Source organism: Haemorhous mexicanus, chromosome 18, assembly GCF_027477595.1.
Source record: "Haemorhous mexicanus isolate bHaeMex1 chromosome 18, bHaeMex1.pri, whole genome shotgun sequence".
NCBI classification, from domain to species: domain Eukaryota; kingdom Metazoa; phylum Chordata; class Aves; order Passeriformes; family Fringillidae; genus Haemorhous; species Haemorhous mexicanus.
The window spans coordinates 5877703-5898584 of NC_082358.1; the positions used below are offsets into that span (position 1 = coordinate 5877703).

Here is a 20882-nt window from a genome sequence, read left to right on the forward strand (position 1 = left end):
TCCTCAAACAAATTCAAGGATCTGGGGACTTACTTTTGTGCTTACTGGACTGCAATGTTGTAACCAACCCCAAGCAGAATTCAGAGGAGCAGCAGCAAAAGGACTAGAGTAAATATTCATGGTTCAGGTTTGCTACAAGGGTCATAAACTCTTCCACCTGTGTGTGCAAACCCTCTGAGCAGCAGGAGGTGGGTATTTATACAGATCAACCCACAAGTGCAATACTTCTGTCTCAGCTGAACAGCTGAGTCAGGGCAGGTTTAGGTTGGATATCAGGAGAGAAGTTTTCATGCAGAAGGTGAGCACTGGAAGGGGCTCCCCAGGGCAGTGGTCACAGCCCTGAGCCTGTCTGAGCTCTAGAAGTGTTTGGACACCGCTCTCAGGCACAGGGTGGGATTGTTGGGGTGTCCTGTGCAGGGCCAGGTGTGGAAAGCCAGGGCACTGGGAATGTTTCTCTGTCTGCTCTGGGGTGCCCTGACCCCCAGGGCAGCGCTGACTTTGACCCTCATCCATGGAGAAAGTTTCCCAGACTTCCAGATAGACTGGAATCCACAAAAGTGTGAAATAGATTATAGAGAGCAGTGCAGGTGTGTCACTGGGTGAGAAATTGAGGGTTTGGGGTTTTTAGTGTGTTGTGGATGGAAGCAAGATGGAGGGCAGAGGGTGTCATCCTGGGTTTCTCCTTCATGCTTCTTCTTCCTCCTTCTCCATGGGTTTGGGTGGCATTTTGTAATTGGGCAGAAAAGTCCACATTGAGGGCTCTCTGGGATCAGTTATTGGGTTAAAAGAGAAAATAATCCAGGAGTCAGTTCTTAATTGGATAGTTTAGTCTTAAAAGACCTTGGAACAAGAGACTGTTGGCCATTTTGTGCCTTCTAATGAAAAGCTGCCCAACTCCCAGCAGTGGGACTGTTTTACTGATAAGAAATAATAAACACCTGAGTGTGAACATGAACTGCTGTCTCAAGTGCCTTCAGTCCAGACCCAGAGAAACCCACAGCTGGTACTGCCACAGGCAGGAGTTGGACTCGACAGTCCTGAGGGGTCCCTTCCAACTATTCCATCATTCTGTGCTAGGTGTGGATGTGTGCTCAGGGAGCACAGAAACTGTTCATGGCTGGGCAGGGATAGAGAGGGTGGGTTTGCTGTCAGTGCCTGCTCAGGTCAGATGGCCTTGGTCCATGGGTGTCCCCATGAGGCTCCAGTGGCTCCATGGAACAGGGTATTTACAAGCAGGCCATTGTCATTGGGCTGGAGGTTTCTTAGCAGCACTGCCTGATGGTTGAGATATGTGGTGAAGACAGTGGACCCAAGGCTAGACCTAAGAGATCCCTCAGACCTTGGATAAAAGAGCCAGGTGAGGCAGCTTCCTCCAGCCCTGGCACAGCTGGAAGTTGCTTGCTCCTGGCCATGTGGCAGTGTCAGGGACATGCTGGCAGGAGGAAGTGAGTCCTCTGCTACTCAGAAAACCTCACCTCCAGATCATTTCTCAGTTCCTTTTGTTCTCTGTTTCATTTCTGGACTGGGGAAGTTGCAGCCTGAAATTAAACAATAAGAACCCACTCAATATAAATGTAAGTATCTATTTCGTCTGTAGGAAGACTCAGTTCTGTGAACCCAGGCCATTGGCATTTCATAATTTTTCCTTGCTGTAGCAGGTAAGGGATTAACCCATTGTTATTCCTTTTCAAAGGAAGACAGAAAAAGATATATTCTGCAAAGACATGATTAAAAAAAAAATCCATTGGGTTTTTAAAGAAATATTTTATTGGAACCATAAGGTTTCTTTTTTTTGAGAGAGAAAATTTGAAATCCGGAGTTTATTTTTCCTTCAGTGTCTCTCCTAAGAACCAACAGGAATTGAGATTTTTTTTTTTTTCTTCTCTCTTGTGTTTGTGCCTACTTATTAAACACACATGTGGCCTGGATTCCTTGCGTAGGTGCAAAGAGGTTCAGAAAAAAAAAGGAAAAGAAAAAAGGTGTAACCCAGTCCATTGACCTGTCTCTTTGCCCTTAGGACTCTTTCGAACAGCTGTGAGAAAAAGAAAGGGTGGGGGCAGAGAGGTAAAAAAAGGAGGCAGTTTAAGAAGCCAAATCCAGATGTTCATTTCATACACACACCCTGAACAGCTTTTGCATGGTTTATTTCATTTTCTGAAACCATTTTTCACCAGCCTGTTTTCTCAGCTGGGAAACTTCTGGTGTAGTGTTTTCAAAAAAATATTGCATTTGGCATTACAAGAAAACAGAGCCTTTAAGACATTAAAAGGACAATATCCTTGTTTGACTTGGCCCAGGGAAGCAGGGCTATAGGAATTTTAGATTTTTGTACCACCCAAAGAATAGGTAAAAGAAATTTTCCACTCTTAAACTCAGTTTACATGGGAATTTGAGAGTTGATTTAGCTTGATTTTATTTTTCTCCTTTTAGAGACTTCTCTGTGGACTTTGTGTTGGTGTAGATAGACTTTGTTAGTGGCAAGGAATAAGCAAAGTGACAGCAATTTGCTTCTAGACCATGATGCACCATGGTTCAAAACTGATTCTGAATGAACTCTACTTTTATTTTGTGTTATTCACACCCATCTCCACATAAGGTAGACAGATAAATCTGAAATTATTTTTCACTGGTACAGTTGCTTTTTATTTACCATTTATACCAAGTGTGTGGACAGCACTGATTGCAGGGAGCATAGTGACAGAACAGGTAAAAACAGTAAAAACACTGAGTTTAGAGGTACCCAAAGGCTGGGGGTGATGAGGGACATTAGGGAAGATCAAGTGCAAACCAAATACTGCTCTCACTTATGCAACCAGAGAATATATTTTGCTCTTCAGAACACTCCGTGTAGAACCCTAACTCCACTGAAGCCAGTGGATGATTTGCAGTTTGCTGCCCTTCACAGTTGAGGTAAAAAAACTTTTTTTTTCTAAGCCATTTGGCCAGTGCCATTCACCACCACTTATTATTTTAGAGAGAGACTTGGTCTAGATTCCTGCCTGTAAAGAAAGCTCTGTATCTTTGCAACAGCTTTGAGAAATGCTTTGGTGATCCTTGTTTTCACCTATTCTAAAGAATAAAAAGTTGAAGATATTCTTATCAGAAATGTCACCACCCTGTACAGACCTCAGACCCCTCAGACCCCTGCTCTGACATAAAGCAGATTATAAGAATTGTTAGTGAGAATTTGAAGACATAGATTATGGTTAAATTAAATAGACAATGAAAAAAATAGGTATTGAACAATCCTGATTTATAAAACTTAAACATTATTTAAACAAGTAAATAGAAATCCTTAAGGCAATAAAACATCCCACACCATGTTTTCCTTTTACTTTGCTGCTACTAAACCAGGACAAATCCTCAGGTGTCTCTTGCCCCCAGAGCCTGGCAGGGGTTGGGGGTGTGTGCCTGTCTGTGTGCACACAGGTGTGTGCACCCTCCTGCCTTTCAGCCCCTGGGGTGGGAATGTTGGCACTCTGGTGTCAGAGCAGCACCAAATGGGCTGCAAACACTTGAACTCTCTTCAGACAGAATTAAAAATGAAATAAATAAATCAAGAAAAAATGAATTAAGACTTAAAATGCATTATGCAGGTCATTTTTCTAGGATCTAGAACTCTAGAACTAGAGTGGGAATCTGCTGAAAGTTTGGGATTCCTTTTAAAGCCACTGACTAGGTGCACAGATTGAATAATCCTAGAGAAAACACGTATTGTCTGTCTGTTTCAGGAGGCTGGAAATTTGTGATGTGAAACGGGGCCCTGATGTGCTTTTCCCTGCTCCTCTTTATCTGGAGTGTGCAGTACAAAAACATGTGGGTGTTTCTGTATTTATGTGCATGCATATCTACGTGTACATTATTAGACACAGCTATAAAAAAGGTGACTGCTTGATTAAAAAGAACAGTCTGTTTGTGTGAATATCCAACTTAGAACCCAGGCACCTTCACATCTGACTTTGAGTAATTTTACCTCTTGGTATCTAATATTAGAGATTAATAAATCCATAAACTTCTGCACAGATGTTGTCAAGACTCTGTGCTTGGAATTATTCTGTCATCCAGTGCATTTACAATGAACTTAGAAAATGTCATTTTAGGGGCATCAGGCTATAAATTAGTACAAATACCACTGTGTCCATCTCTTCTGGAAGGATGGCACCATGGAAGTGGTGTCAAGGTTGCATCCTGTGCTTGCACAGCATGTGGAGCCTTAGCCTGGGGAAGGAGCAGTTTATGTACTGCTCTGAGGCAAGTCCATAAAGAGGATTCAGGAACTGAGAAGAAAAGGAGGAGGTAATGTTGTTGTCTGAGGAAATTTGGGAAAACACTGCTCTGTACTGCCAGCCTGGGTCCTTCCAGTCGTGAGAAGGGATAAGACTAACTCTGGTGAAGTGTGAGGCTCTTATCTCTTTTTTCTTGGAGCAAAACAATGACCCAGGCACCTGGCCTCCATAAAATGCCTTATTTTTTTAGACAAAAATTACACCCTGAAAACATTTCCAGTCACAGCACGGAAATGGTTGCAGTTATTATCACAGCCTGCCACAGACTGTGGTTCAGGAGTCTGTTCAGAGAGGGGCTCATACCTGCTCTGGGAACACCATGAGCCATGGTGAGGAGTCCCAGCAGCAGAGTCTGGGGTCTCATCTGGTGCCCCACAACACAGGACAAGCTCAGTGGTGCTCCCTGCACTCCATGCTCCATCTCCCTTGAGTTTCTCTACAGCTTTAACCCAGCTTTGCCTAATATTTGGCAAAATACAGGGAAATATTTCCTCTTAAAATGATCAAGGGAAAATCAGGATATTCCTCTTTGTCTCTCCCTGATACATTTATTTAGATACCCCTCATTGTCACTGCAGGAAAGTTGTGTGTCACCCTTAGTGGTCTTTTCTCCAAACTCCTGCCAGTATGGCTCTGCCAGTGAGAAGAAATGCAGTGAGTTTCAGGGGAGTTTTGTGCCAATATTGCTGCACTGTTCTGGAGACCTCTTTGTCATAGATGATGATGATGATGATGATGATCACAGAGAATAAAAAACCCTGCCATGGAGGCACAAAGGGCAGGTGGTGCAGGCTCTATTTCCAGCAAAGCTTTTCTGGTTTGTAGGAGTGAAAGAAAAAGTTTTCATTTAGAGGAGGACATTAGGGTTGAGGTAAGAGTTGGGGATTTCAGAAGGTGATTGTCTATATCAATGCAGAAATTATAATTGGTACTCTCAGAATCATGGACTAGTTCAGATTGAAACTGGCATTTGTAGATCAACTTGCCCCTGCTTAAAAGAGGGCCAGCTTCAAAGGTAGCTAAGGTTTCTCAGGGCCATGTTCTGTCAAGTTTTAAAAATCTGCAAGGTTAGGTGTTTTACCATCTTTTTGTGCAACCTGTTCCAGAACTTAACTGTCCTCCTTTCAATTTATTTTTTAATGAAGTAAGAATTTGTCTTTTTGCAACTTGTTATCATTGCCTTTCATCCTTTCACTGTATCTGAGAAAAGTTGGAGTCAATCTCCTGTGTAGCCATCTATCCGTAGTAGCAGGCATCAGTTAAAGTCCCTTCTTTAACTTTTAGATTTTTCAGGCTGAACAAATTCACCTCCCTCATCCTTTCCTCATGTGTTTTGCTATCTTGAGAATCTACTGCTGGACTCAATTTAATTTGTTGATGTTGTTCTTGCAGGGTAAGCAAAGAAAACCATCCAAAAGTGGAACTGGGCCTCAGTTGTGGCTAATTTTTTGCATTAATTGTCTACTCTGTTGACATCAGATGCTCAAGCCTTGGCCATAACAGCAATAAAATGGATCTGGTTCAAATGTTGGGAATATCAGGGAGTACCTGCTAGGCCTGCTTGGAAGAGGCTCTCTCCTAACACACTGTGCCCAGGTCATCCTGTCCCATTCCTTTGGCTCTCTGTGATAGCAATACAGTTAATTGCCTTTTTCTCACTGCTGAACTGTCTGCTTTGTCCTGGAGATGCTGAGTTTGTTTTCTTCCTGTACAAAGTGCATGCACTCCTAGGGACTTTTACAAAGGAATCAGAAGCACCCAGGAAAAAAAAGCAGAAGGAGCAGAAAGCCCTCAATTTCTTCTTCTATGAATAATTTAGTGCCAAGTTAACTGAAACGTTTGAAAAAGAGATTTTTGGTGCCCAGCTTCATTAAACTCTCTATCCCCAAATGGATTCTCTATCAGTGTCAGCATCCAACACTTCATCTTGTCCCAATCACTGCAAAGGCCTTGTGGAAATAAAAGAGGAAGGGAGAGGCAAAGCAGATTATGGTTGCCATTAGGCATGTCTGTGTGTGTGCACACGTGCTCTATAAACTCACGGTGAGGGCAAAACCAGGATCTGTATGAAAAGAAGGAATGAAACCCCAAACCATGTAATCCTTCCAAAACCTGCCTCCTTTTTGGGGTGGGCCACACTGTTAAAGAGCTCTGTGCCACACTGCAACCCCCTATCTCTGGAGAAGGAGTTTAAATCAGAGGATTCTGTTCTTGTGCACTGAGCTTTTACCAGCACAGCAGTGGGACCCCCTTCTCTTGGCAGAGGTTCCTGTCAGTGATCTGTCTTCTGCAGCTATTTCCGTGGGAAGGCCCTCCATCTGCTGCTTGGCAGGGAAGGGAACTTTCCTCTCAAATGTTTTCTCTCTCTCTCTCACCCTGTTTAAGGTATACCCTTTGGAAATCTTCAACGTCCAGGATTTATTTTTGCACAGGGTACATACTTTGTTTTACGTGGCCTGGCTTTCTTCTCTCCTCACAAAACGCCACCCCCGTGCCCTGCTTATCCTGGCAGAGGGAGAAGAATGCTGTTTGCTTTAACATTACCTCGGGTCTCAGTGTGCAACAGGTCAAAAGATGTGACAAGTACACATGCTAATCCCTTTCCCTTTCAGTTAATAGAATAACACAGATGGGAAAGTTTACACTGGGATCTGACACTCACTCTGAGCTGAAGCTGAAAAGGAGACAGGGCTGGACATTACATTTCAGATCAGAGCAGTTCCTGCACACACTCACCTTCCCACCCAGCATCAAGTGCTCCTGTTATCCTAAACTCCATTTGCTCTGCTAGGAATGTCCCCCTTAGCCTTCTACTCTCCTTTTGAGAGTATGTATGTAGAGTTGGCTGTGTCTTGGAAAGCTTTTGTAGAATAAAATATTCCCCAAGAATCAGTGATGTTCAAGTGAAAAAATGTCAACATTTTCCACTGAAACACCACCATTGGTGACTTTTTAAACATTTGGCATTTCTGAGCGCTGAAATATCACATTAGAAAATCATTCCCACCAGATACCAACCAAATACCTCTCAGAAATATTAAACTTATTTCAATAAAATTCCATATTTCCAGTTTTGCCACATCTAATCTGAGTGTTAATATTTCATTTGATTCTGTTTTCTGTTTCTTTGTACTCTCCAGAATGCATCCTCTGACGCTGTGTGACATAGTTTACCTGTAAATTTTATTGCCTGAAGATTTGCCCCTCTACATTGTTCCTGCAGGGACCACACAGAAGAATAAAACCTAGGACCATGCCTCCACATCACACCAAATGCCCCTTTCTTGCCACCAGGTATGTACCATTTCACAGTGTCTTTCATGAGAACCTTCTGACAGCTCCCCACGATCCCTCAAGATCAAGGCTGTGATTGAGAACTCCTTAAAATAAGGGGTTTGAGGGTGTCTCTGTAATGAGAAGAATATTCAGGGTCTGTTCTTAGGTACATGTGGATAAACATGAAAAAATTGTATTTCCTACAATTTTTTTCCAAAAATTTCAATTCTATAAACAAGCCTATATGTTAATTATTAAAAATAAGATTAGATATGCAATTAAAAACATATTTTTGACTGAAAAAAACACATGTATGTACTGAGCTTGCTAGCAATGCCAGTACTCTATTTGTATTAGGAACTGTGCCTGTACAGTTTGTATAACCACAAATTTATTGTTCGTGGGAAACACTCAGTGATCTGCTTTCTGATTAGAGAACTAACATTTGGGTTTGAGAATCACTGCCTGCCTGTTTCATCTGGTTTCTTTGGAAATGTGCAGTTTCAGAACTGCTTTTTCACACTTTGTTCACTTCTCCATAGATTTCACGGCAGGGAGGGTGTGTCCCTCTCTGACAACTTCTGATAACTGTGATAACTCACTAATGATTCAGAAATCAAGACCTCAAATCCAAAACTCAAGATCTTCCTCTCCAACCTGGCAACAGCTCCGAGGTTCACTCACAGGCCATGCAGAGGAGAGGAAAGAGGAAGCTCTGTTTGAAGACGCTCCAAGCCTCCAATTTTGGTGAAAGGTCCATCTGGGTCAGTGGAGAAGTGTTTCCCAACAGGCAGCAAGAGGAAGACCAGCTTAAACTGGACACTAGTATTTTAGGCATTAGGATGAGAGGTGAGAGAGATCCTACAATCAGGGCTGGTCTGCAGAATGCTGTGGATACACAGGCCAAGGTTCAGGACACCTCAGATCGGGCAGTTTTCTGAGGTTTTAGCACTTTCTTTCTATTGACATTTGAAATGGGCACCTTCAGGGAAGCTGTGTGTCCCACAGAAGCTCTGATCTGATTTTGGAGGTGCCTTTCCTCCTACTTTGTAGAAAAACTCTGAAACAGCAACTTATTGATTACCTACTCAGGATTAAGCGTGGATCTGGTGAGTCCAGGTGGCTTTCCCTACACATGGACCAGCATTCCCACTGGCTCCTTATTTGGGGCAAGGCACCTAAATGCTTTTGTCACCCTGACCTTAACTCTGTTGTAATTTCACTTCTGACTTCTTGACTGAGATCTCTCACATGGGAGAGCAATTAGTGCCCATCACAGGGAAAGCTTTTGCAACATGGGTGACTGCCCACAAGAAGCACAGTTGAGACCACCAACTGTTTTATTTGTTTTTCTTCCAATTTCTGCTGATTGAGAAGCTCATGAGATACATCTCATTTCCCTGGAGGTCCCCAGGGAAGCAGTGGTCAGACAGTCCTTTTCCATCCTGCTTTGGGCAATGCTGGTGGTACAGCTAAATTCTGCCTAATTGAGGCCTCATCAATGCTACTGGCAGCTTATTTCAGCCACCAAACTCTTATTATTTGATGGTAATTCACTGCTTTTCAGCAGTGAACTTTTTCCACTGCTTTGGACAAGCTAAATGGAGGGAAACAGTTTAGTGTCTTGAGCTACAGTTTATAGAGATTTAAACTAAAAACCCTAATAATGGTTTTGGTGCTGGAGGCTGCATTGTGGGTGGGAGCCACTGTCCTATTTGAAAATAGCCTTTGCTCACTGCAGTGGCAGGTGGAGATTCTCAGAACTGTATCTATCTGCAGAACTAAATTAAACAGCTTGAGATATCCTTGGATTTCTCTGCACTAGGTTATCGAAACTCATAGAATCATAAAATACCCTGAGTTGGAAGGGACACACAAGGATCTTCAATGTCCAGCTCCTGTCCCTGCACAGGACAGCCCAGAAATGCCACCCTGTCCCTGAGGGTGTTGTTTGTTCTGCCCACTGGTTGTGCCCAGGCTCTGCACAGGTTTTGCAATAGGTGACATCTAAACTGCATCATCCTTTTGCCAATTTGGGCAGGAATTTCGGTATCCCTTCAAATCCCACTCCTTGCTGCTTCCTCCAGTTTGAGGGAGGCCAGGAATTTGCTGGTGGCTGTTTAACCTCAGGAGGCCTTTTTGCCTTCCCGTCTCCCACCCCACACAGCCTGAGATGCTCTTGCCAGCACGCTGAGCTGAGGCTTGCCTCATTTCCTCCCCTGTAATTCCACTCTTTGCTTGGATGAGAAAGGCACTGAATAGATTAAATTTACCTCTTCCTCTGTGGCTGGACTATCTGTGCTTCCTGTGTGTGGGAACAGAGCAAGTCACATTGAGTTCTAGGGGTGATTCAGGTAGAGACAGAGCCTTCACTTTCACTGGACCTTGCACATGAATATCTCAAAGAACTTAAAAATTCTGTGTAAATACAACATGCCAACACTTCTATTTTATAAAATTGTCTAGGCTATACTTAGGACTTGCCTCTGCTGATGTTACTTGAAGTATTTCCACCAATTTTAATTTGGGCTGAGTTATCTTAGAAATAATTTTTGATGGAATAATTTATGGTTCTTTGCTGATTTCTTTAATTCGGCCTATTTTCATACAGAAAGATCTTTTCTTCCTAACACAGGGGGTGGAGCACAGGCCTGATCCCTGTAACCTCACAAGCCAGAAACTGCTAAAAGATCATGTTCATTACGAGTCATAAAATATTTTTTTAATTAAAATATCTCAGTTATCCAGAAAATGTGTTTTCATGATGAGGCTAAGGCACAGCTTTTCATGTAAAGCATACAGTTAAATATATGTGTGTGTAGATTATAAAACTGTTTGGGAAAAACAGCCCAAAGATATCCACCCTATGAGTTGTCTGGCAAGATAGCCTGTGTTCATTCTCATTCCAGAGATCCCATATCTGATCAAACCAGATTTATAACAAAACATTCAAAATATAGGTTATTTTTTGGACCAAGAGAATAAAATTTTCCCCTGCCATGATGCCTACAAAGGGAGCTGGCAATGCCAGGGAACAAGATGTGCTGGGACTCCTGCTTATCACAGTTGTTCTCTTTCAGAACTCTTTTATTTCTTGTTTTTGGTCTCTGTCTCTCTCTTGTCCTGCATTTAGATATTAAGTTTCTTGGACAGAGCATGATTTGGCTTTCATTGTTCCAACAGTCACAGATTTATTGCAGAGGAGCTCTTGATTTGGGACCAATTGATGATGATAATAGATATTGAGTGTAGGTCGCAAAAGAAAGCTCCACAGCTGAGCTTGATGCAAAGAGTGCAGCATTAGGAAAGGTTTATGAAAGAGCACAAATTTTGCAGAATCTTGTTTAGTTCCTCTTTCATTCTCTGAGTCTGGATTTCAGGGAAGAGGTGGCCACACACAACAGCAGAGTTTCCTCCTGGTGGTACCTCTGTGAGGACTTAGCCAGCCCCAGACATGGCAGGGAGCATTGGGCAACATGTTTATGTTTCATGTGACTTTCCTGTGAGCAACATCTCTTTTTGTCACCATCCCATCCCATCCCATCCCATCCCATCCCATCCCATCCCATCCCATCCCATCCCATCCCATCCCATCCCATCCCATCCCAGTGCTCACTTTCTGAGCATTTGCTTGACTCATCACTCCCAGGTTCTTTTCCATTGGCAAGATTCTCCTTCCCTTCACCTGAAGCCAGCCCTTCTTTATTCCTTGGCACCACTGTGGTGCATTTATGCATTTGCAGAGCACAAATGTACCATTGGAACAGAGTCCTACACAGAGGTAGGAGAAGGAGGTAGGCTAGAGTGGCACCATTCCTGGAAGACCAGAAGGGGATGGAAAATGTCCATGAATTCACTGCTGTTTCCAGGCAGAGTAAATTTTACCTATTTTCTCGTGCCTAATGTTAGCCACAAGACATTCTGGACCTTCAGAGTTGCCAAACCAATAGGAAACTAAAGCTGCAGTAGGAGAATTAGATGGAATACAGCTGCTGGAGGCCACGTGAATCTGTGTCCTTCACAGTCGTGGAGCTTACTGGTGCAGCCATGGCTGTTTTTATGTTCTGACAATTCTGAAAACATGCAGCAAAATATTTGTGAAGAACTTCCGAGTGCATTCAAAAAAACTCCAAGTGTGTCAACTGAAAAGCTCTCAGCTCCTTCTGGGGTTGAATGGGAAATTGAATTTAATTTTTAAAAATTTAATTGATTTTGTCAATTTAATTTTTAAGCTTGAAATTAAAAAAAAATCAGTGCTTTAAACTGTTAATGAAAAATGCAGGTATTTCCTTCTGAAAACTAAATATTTAAATGCTTTATTGTTTGAGAAGGGTATTTTAAACATCTAGATTTTGCAGCAACTTACACAGAGCTGAGGAACATTTTGGTTAATGAGAAATGAGATTTTGGTGAAATCTTTGATTTAATACTTTGAGCAGATCTAGGCATCAATCTTGTCTTTTCTACCTTCCTGAATATACAAAGACACTACCAACGACAGGAAATGGCTTCATTCAAGACAAGGACTGTAAAATTCTTTGGTCTTCAGCTGACCTATAAAAATAGAAGAAAAGTGTCATCATCTCTGTTACTAGGAATTTTTACCTTTTTAAGGGGTTTTAATATGAAAGTTCCACACTATTGCCAGGAAGGCAAAGGTCTGAGGAAAAAAGGGAATGTGTATGCTCTGAATTACATGGGACAGTGTGTGGCTGATATTCCTGAGAGGTGCAGTTGAAGTGTTGGGAGCCAGGTTAATACTTGGACCTTTACTTGGAAGCAGGCCAGTAGAAAAGATATAAATGAGCACACGGAGTGGAAGGTGAACAATTAAAATTTCTTTAGAACAAAGAGGCTGCTGGTCCTTCTCCAGGAAATCAGGGTCAAGTCCAGGTTCATTCTCACTGTCAGGCTGTACCTCACTGTGTAAGTCACAAACTCATCTGGAGAAGCCATCCAGGGAAATAATTTGCCATTCACCTAGGATGACCCACAGATGACATGGGATGTCCAAGAATGCCATATTATTTCTTTAATAAGAGTGAAGAGGCACTGAACCAGCAGAGAGGCATGTTTGGTGTGTGTGATTCTCATGTGCAATTCATATGTGATCTGTTAAAACCATGAAATAAGGGAAAAAATGAGCCTGTGTGTCTGGAAAGCAGAGAGCCAGTGTCTGGCAGACCTCAGTTGTGACTGGCACAATAGTGAACTTTAGCTGTGGTGCATCTGTGGTGCATCTCAACTCCCAGTGCTCTACTGGCTTTTTTAGATTTTTTTTTTTCACTTCATACAAAACCAAAGGGTTCTTTTCCATTTGCAGATTGAGGAAAACTTCTCTTGGAAAGTGTGGTATCAATTAGTTTAAACAAAGAGTTTCTTTAACACCTTTCCCACTCCTTTTTCCTGCTTAATATTTTATCTTACCTTGGTATCATAAAGATCCTGTGACTACAATCTTTTGATTATACCTACTACAGAATGTAAGCCCTCATCATGCTGTGATAATATTTGGCAAGAGGTGACTTGTAAGGGTGCACTTTTAAGTAAATTAAAAAAAAAAAAAAAATCCTGGGCAAGATTCAGCTTTCAGGAGAGCAGAGCTGTCTCTCTACAATGGTTATAGTGACAAATGTAAAACATTTGTACAAAGGGAATAGATTAGTCACCAGCTGTTATTATAAGCCTTTCACATTATTTAATGACCAGAGGAGGCTTTAGGCAGCCAAGCAGGAGACTGTATGGCCCCTGAGTGCCTCTTAGAGCCTTGTAAAACCAGGGCACGATCTTACCCTCTCTTATCTCTAATGCTACTTGTGAAACAAAACACACTGGTATTTGGCTTGCTAACCATGGATGCAAACCACTGCAGAGCTTAAGGGTGTTTCATTAGAACTCCATTAAAAATGAACAATCAATTGAAAAAAAAGAATCAGAATCCACAGAGCAAAGCATCACAATGTAAAACTAAGCGGTCCCCTTAGCCTTTTGGGTGGTTTTATGTGTGTTTTGCTCTTAATTTGTGACCCTTGCAACTTTTGGGAGTGGCAGAGTACTTTAACTGATTTATCCATGTATTTAATCAGAGTTTTAAAGCACTGCACAGATCTGGGCACAGGCTTGTGAGGAGAGCGATCGCAGAGGCCTCGTGGTGTTTTGTTCTGTTCTGCTTTTAGGTGCAGTTTTATCCATTTCTGCAGCTGGCTGTTCCTCCTGTAACAGCCAGGCTCTCCAGACCATGGGCCTGGGAGGGCTTGCAGGTTGCCAGGCTGGCTAGAGATGGTTGTGTCTGGCAGAATGTCTGTATGGGCTTGGTGGTAAAGGCAGAGCATGTGCAGATCTATCAAATGTGCTGAAACAGGAGACCTGGCTGGAGCCTCGTGCCATTTATGGTCCAAGGGATGCTGGTTCTGAAGTGATAGCTTGATAGTGGGTTTAAGTGTTTTCCCTTAGAAGTGACAGGTCTGGTGGGTATCTTAGGCAAACTCTAAGAGAATTTAAGACAGATGAACTCTGGAAGTTTGGTTTGGGGTTTTTTCAGTTGAGGTTTTTAAGGTGATCATGAGGGTGATGAAATCTGAAAGCTGCTCTGATCTGTGTTATCACCTCTTACTAGTGAGATATCTGCATGCAGCTGCCAAAGATAGGTCAATACCAGGGTGACTAAAAGGAAAACAGACAATTGCTAAGATCTGTTGTAAGACCAGCAAAGAATTTAAGAGTTTTGGGAGTCTACACTCAGGAAGAAGATGAAATGCAAGTGAGACGATCTACATAGTGTCATTGAGACCTTGGGGAAGCAAGTGGCAGAAGCTGAATTCATCAGGGAACCAAATTCAGAGCAATGGTTTGAAACAGCACCCATGTTCAGCACAGGGAACTTCAGCCTTGCTCATTCAACAGCTCCAAAATAATTAAAAAGTTTCTTGCCTCAGTAAGCTCCACTTTCACAGACTGCTCTGTCTTAGTCACACAGCATTCTGCAAACATTTACAATTACTCTGCTTCTCCAAGCTGTCTTTGGAAAGCAGGTAAATACCAAAGTTCATAAACATTGGTAGTGTTGGGATCTTGGCACGGAGTGACTGAAACCATTTTCTTTTTAGCTGTCTGTGTTTCATCAAGGTGAGTTGAGTATTCAGAATCTCAAAGAACTTGGAAAGTAGATAACTTCAGCATCTTTGGGCATAAACTGACTTAAATATTCTGAAAAACTTGGTTTGATCTTTAATCTCTAAGATGCTACTTGTTTATGCATAGACAAATCCACATTTTGAAATTAAAAAGTTGGTTGTACTAAGACAAAACCTGGGGATTAGGGTGCCTAAGTCTGTTAGCACCGTATTTAATTGGTGCTTGGCCTTTTTAATTACCCTGTGCCTGGTTTGGGGAGCCTGTTGCTGGGGGAAGGAGCAGGATGTGCTGGGAGCTCTCCTCGTGCCAGTGGCCAAACGTGCCGGTTTCGCACGGCACTGCTGATGAAGTGATCGTGTGCTGCTGGCTCTGAAGTGAAAACAATCACTCTGAAATCTCAGGGCTTCCTTAGAAATGTAAAAAAATGGGGTGGGAGCATAAGTTAATTGTGCTTTTACACACTGTTATACTTGTCAGTGTGCCAGGCTCTACATTTCTTCCAAGGGCGAAATGAAAACTCCAAATTCATGTGGTTATGAAACAATTTCAGTATGAGCACTCAGCAAAGAATTATAAAGTGGGAAAGACACAGTCCTGTGTCACAGCTGCTTGAGAAGGGTCTGCACTGATCAAGGCTTCTCCCAGCTTGGAGGAGCCTTTTGGAGTGCACTGAGACCATTCTGTGTCTGTATGTTGGATGTATATAAGACCCTACATAAAAGCTGATTTGTTATGACATTTCTTTCTCAGGAGATGAGGCAACTGGCAGAAGGCAGAACCATCATTTCAAGAAATCTCATTTTTCTGCAGCTGGAGATTTAGGATATCTATCTGTTTTGCCCCGATTTACACCAAAATAAATTCATAAGTTGGAAACTGGGCACGACAAGAAATCTTGGGCACTGCAGGGGACTTCTAGAGAAATAGTGATTGCAGTGGGAGACCAAACAAGGACCACACTCCATTTTCTGTGCTGCAGTAGTAGAGCCTGAGGTACCTGAAGTCATTTGTAAGCTAAGATGGGGCGGCCCCTCTTAGTTTTAGTCCTGAAAAGAAGGGAATGAAGCACCATTTTAAAATCACAGTATCAACCCCTGAGATTTTGTGGTGAACCTCATGTGCTTCATAGAGCCTGAATTTCCAAGGTCAGTGCTGATTTGCATCACCAAGAAGCGAGAACAGTCTCAAATTGGAAATGAGTATCTCATTGGACAAACAGCATTTTGCTCATTTTTGTTATTCGAGTCAAGGGACAAAAGAATGCAGAAGGAGGGGGTCAAAATACCCCGAGGCTAAATCCAAACTGGAGCAAATCCATATTAAAAAAAAATGAATGTTCCTGAAATTAGCACATGCAAATCTACTCTTTTAGCTACATAAACTGAAAACCTTAAAGCTGCGTTGTAGCCCAAGTCTCACTTGGATTCTTGACTCTCATTGATAACACCATGTGCTAATTCAGGCACCCAGGTTTCCATGCACTGTTCTTACCAAGAACAGTTGGTCTTGAGGCAAAACATTTACATAGATGACAGCTATTTTCAGGGAAATGAAAAGTACTGGGTGGAAAAGGAGGTTTTGACATTGTGTGAAATATGGGGTTTACACACAGTAGTTTTTGCTATGTGTTTATAAATTGGTGATTTACCATATATTGATTCACACACCATTTGTAAGTGTCTAATTTATTTATTTATAGAGATGTATGGAAACCATGGTTTGAAAAGCAGTTTGCATAACATCTGGTATGTCAACAGTGTAACCTTTCAATTTACTTGTTGGTAAAAATGTCAATATAATGAACCTGAACTCAGCATTGGTTTACACAAATTTCCTGGCAGACAAAGCAGTAATGATTTGCATGTCAGTGTAAGTGACATGTGCCCTCCAGTTTTGAGTAGTTTACACAGCTAAGAGGGATAAAAAGGGCACAGGGTTGGCTCCTCATGTAATTAGGCTGGCAGGACAAATCTCATGTATTTGTGTGGAGTGAAACATTTCATCTCATTTTGACTTCTGATTTTTCAAAAGCTGCCTTTGCATTTTCATTGACTCTGTTGGGGGTTTTTTTGTTGTTTTTTTTCCTTCTTCTTCTTTCTGTTGACTTTTTTTTTGTTTGTTTGATTGTTTGAATTTTTTTGATACACAGAAAAAGATAGGAGAAAGAAGACTGAAGCTGATATAAAGTTCTTTCACAATTTATGCATATTCGACAAAGATGTTGTACTGGAATATGATAGAGGAGTCCAGTGGATTCCTAAATGCTCTTAATAACATGCCAGCAGGAATGACAGCAATAATACATTGTTTACACCTTTTATAGTACTCCCTGTACAAAATGGATCATAGAAATCACATCCCTTTATTTTTTCCACTCCATGACTCATTGCCTGACAATTTTGAAGCAGAAAATAAGAAGTGCTGTTGATATTGAATAGTAAATATAGAAAAGAACCTTGTTAAAGTGTGGAATCAAAGTTCACGTATGGTAGCAGGTGTTCCTTTTCATTTTAGGGAGTGCAGGCTTGCCCAGAGAAGTCATTGCCCAGCTCCTCTCAACAAAATACCTGTGTGAAAAGGCAGCAGCCTGGTCTTAGGAAAGTGCAAGTTATCTCCTTCCTCTTCTCCTGCCCTGGCTCTCCACCCCAAAGCAAGAAAGTACTTCTCAGGCCACGCAAACATTGTCATATGTGCTGAGCTCTCCTGATGCACAGGCAGCAATCACACATGTGATTGCTGCCTGTGCATCAGGAGAGCTCAGCACATGTGCACCCCAGGTGGGTTTTTGGGGGACACTGAGCCCAGTATTCAAAGCCCATCAGCACAAGCTCACCCATGGAGATCAGAGCTGCTTGCATTTATATTTTCAGCAACGCATGAGGGCTGAAAGCAAAGCCTGTGATTAATGTGAATTTGCAAGGAAAGGCCCAGTAGCCACCACCAAACACCCTGAGAGACTCCTTATGCCATAAAGGAAAGAGAAGTGACTAGGAGAGAGTTTGACTCAACTGGGAATGAGGCGGGAAAGAGAAAAAAGAGAATAACAACAACAAAACAGAAAAGTGTTGGGCAGCAGTTAGTTCAGAGAAGAGGCTCACACAGGGTTGAGCTTCATTTTAAGGTTCTGATTTATCTGAATTGAGCATGGCATCAGCTGAAATTCAGAATGAAACTAGGACACAAACTTAATTGCAAAACCAGCTGCAACCACAGGATGCAGTCACAGAAAATTCTCACTCATTTGAGGCTGGCATAGGGTTTCACCAAGCTTCAGCAGGAGGTTTTGGGGGCCCCAAAATAGATTAAGGGAGTTAAAACTCAGTTGCTTTCCCAAATTCAGCCCTGGCCTAGCAGAAGTAGAGAAGGGGATGATTAGAGAGTATCCACACCAGTAGGAGTGATAGCTGGCTGGCACATGACTTGTCCACCTAACAAGGTGAGATTTGTAGGGGTGCTGTTGTAGCTGTCGGTGTAAACAGACATGGTCATCCTAAAACACCTCTATCCAACACCATGGCCATGAGTGACACAGAAAACCAAAGGCCAACAGCTGTTTCTCTTGCAAAACAAGTGAACCAAGAACCTCAGAGCTGCGGAGAGCAGCCAGCCACAGCTCTCACCCTGCTCCTCTAATTGTCAACTGCCGATGGCCGATTCCTGGAAACAACCAGGGAGAGAGAGCTCTGTGCCTCTCATGAGCAGACTTGTGGTTTCACTGAAAAGCCAACACGACAGCTCAAAGCCAGTCATTCCAGCAGCATCTCTCCTTCCCCTGACACTGTCTCTCTGCTGCTCCCTCAGAGAATATTTTCTGCTGCAGACATTTATCCCACTTTGGATTTCACTCCTCCTGCCGCTATTCTGGTTTTGTCTAGAAAGGCAGATTTTGTCTGGCTCTCAACAGCCTGGAGTGTATTTTTTCCTGTACTGGATTCAGACAGGAATGCTGTTGGATGGGCCAAGGCTCAGGAAGGTGTTGCACAGAGGAGGCTCCCTCACATGGGTGCTCACCCTGAGCTGTTGGGGAGTGCCTCCACTTTGCTGTGACTCCCTCTTTGCCACAGGGGACAGACATGCAGGGGAGGGGCTGCAGAGTTTTTAGTTCTCCATGGGATTTTGAAAAGCAAAAAATACTTGAGATATGGGAGACATGTTGCCTTCATCTCTAAACTGGGCTTTCCTTGGTTATCCTACAGGCATGGGAACTTCGTGAGGTCTGATCCTGTGCACACTGGGGGAAGATGAGGATCTCAAGCAATGCCTTTTTATTCCAGAGCAGCAGCTCCTGCTAAGCTGAGTGGGGTTGTGGGCAGCAGAGAGGTGAATCCCATTTCTGGGACAGGTGAGCCATTGAAACATGCAGGATTTTCTCTTGCCTTTGGCTTTTTGAGTTAATGGGTGTGAAACTCCTTTTCACTTCTGCTTTTCATGTGCATGCTTGGTGCAATGCACTTCTGGTGTGGAGTTTTGCAATCAGGAGATTTCCCCATCAAGTTTGGGTTTGTTTCTCTGATTTTTACAAGGGATGAACAGGCTATCACTTCAGGGCAAAGCAGACATGTAGCACATCAGGGCAGGGTAATCCAAGAAAAATAGTATCTGAATACTATTTGTGTTGCAAGCACATGTAGGCGTTTATTATTTCTGAGAGCTCTCTCGTCAGTCAGACACTGAACAGTCGTGACATCTGTTGTAAGTTACTGTCCCCCAGAGTCGTTTTACACAGTTTGGCGTTTGCTTTTTCAAATCCACCACAAATAAAGCCCTGCATTATCTCTCTGTCCCCACAAAGGCAAGTGAGAACCTCCTGGGGAAATGCTGCAGACTGCGAGGAGGTGGAGAGGTTTAGCAGAGGAGGCTGTTTGGGTCCTCTCTGCCTTACTATGGGTTGAGCACTGAACCCCCCAGTCCACACCATCAGAGGGACCCCCCTGAGGTCCACAGGAGATGAGACAATGGTAATTTCATAAAAACAAAAACAAAGACCAAGTGCAAAGGCTGACCTGCAGCTCCAAACTTTCTGAGCCATCATCCTGTGCTGCATTGGGGATCCCTGTGTTGGTGTTCACAGGTTTGCACTTTGTTGGTGCCTCCCACACTGCTGCTGGGAGCTGGGAAGGCCAGAGCCAAGTCAGCTTTCCCTTTCAGCCCATCTGCCTGTATCAGGGAAGAAATACTGTCTGTTTGTTTAGGTGAGATATTAGTCTGCCCCCAGAGCTCCAGGTCACTGTAAATGTAACACAAGCCCTATTTCCTGTTAGGAAAGGGGAAAAAATATGCCTGTGAATTGTCTCTGATGTGCTGCCAATTGTCAGGGAAGATTCAATTTGGTGGAGAATTACTGTGCTCTTAAGGAGCTGCACCAGTGACGGAGATTTAGGGCAGCTACTCCTTCCAGAAATGGGAGATTTGTCTGATTTCCACAAAACCAGGATTGGGACTGGCAGCCAGCTGCCCACTCCACAGGCATGAATGGCTTGGAGGGGAGGCTGGAACAGTGGCTCAGGTTAAGGGGACCATATTGGGACAAGAAGGGGACACCTGTGCATGGCTGAAGGAGAGCTGGACAGAGGTTTGGGGTGAGGCTGGCAGGGGCTGGGGTAAAGCTTTCTGTCAGTGTTTCACTATGGTAAAGGACAACTGGTATTTTCTTGCCACCTAGCCAAAAATTCAGACCAAAAGGGACAAGAATTTTTCTGTGTGTAATGCACACATGTGTTCACTTGTAATCCAATAAAGCAAATATGTGACCTGTGGAATGACCCAAAGCTGCCACAATAAATAATGTTATAGATCACTCATGCATTTTGCTTTCTTTTGCATTTCCTGTATCAAGGCCAATTTCAGCTGTTGTCTAAGCAGCCATGTATAAACAGGTACAGTAGAAATCACCCTTGCCCTTCCAAAACTGGCAAAAAATGGGTTTCCCTCTCTTTTCATTATGCTTATTGCAAAGAGTAGTATTTCAATTTAGGACTGGATAAAGGTGCAGTGCACTTAGGCAAAGCTTATGTGTTTACACCATGTTGTTTGGCCTCCTCTGTAGGCCTTGTCTCCAAAGATATTCACCCTCCAAAGTTTCCAGTGGCAAAGAAATACAAAAAAGCCTATGGACCGTGTCCTGTGAAATTGCCCAGATGTTAACTGGACATCAGAGGTGCTTTGCAACCTGGCCTTGTCAATGTG

The 20882-nt window shown here is 42.9% G+C and overlaps 1 long non-coding RNA gene across 1 annotated transcript in view; it reads left to right on the forward strand.

The window, feature by feature from the left end:
• LOC132335913 (uncharacterized) overlaps positions 1 to 20501 on the forward strand; it is a 30598-nt gene extending 10097 nt beyond the window's left edge. Inside the window, exons 4-6 of the long non-coding RNA XR_009488771.1 lie at positions 7427 to 7580; positions 8105 to 8411; positions 18893 to 20501. This is a non-coding gene — a long non-coding RNA (uncharacterized LOC132335913). The remainder of the gene's footprint in view (positions 1 to 7426; positions 7581 to 8104; positions 8412 to 18892) is intronic.
• The last annotated feature ends 381 nt before the right edge of the window (positions 20502 to 20882 follow it).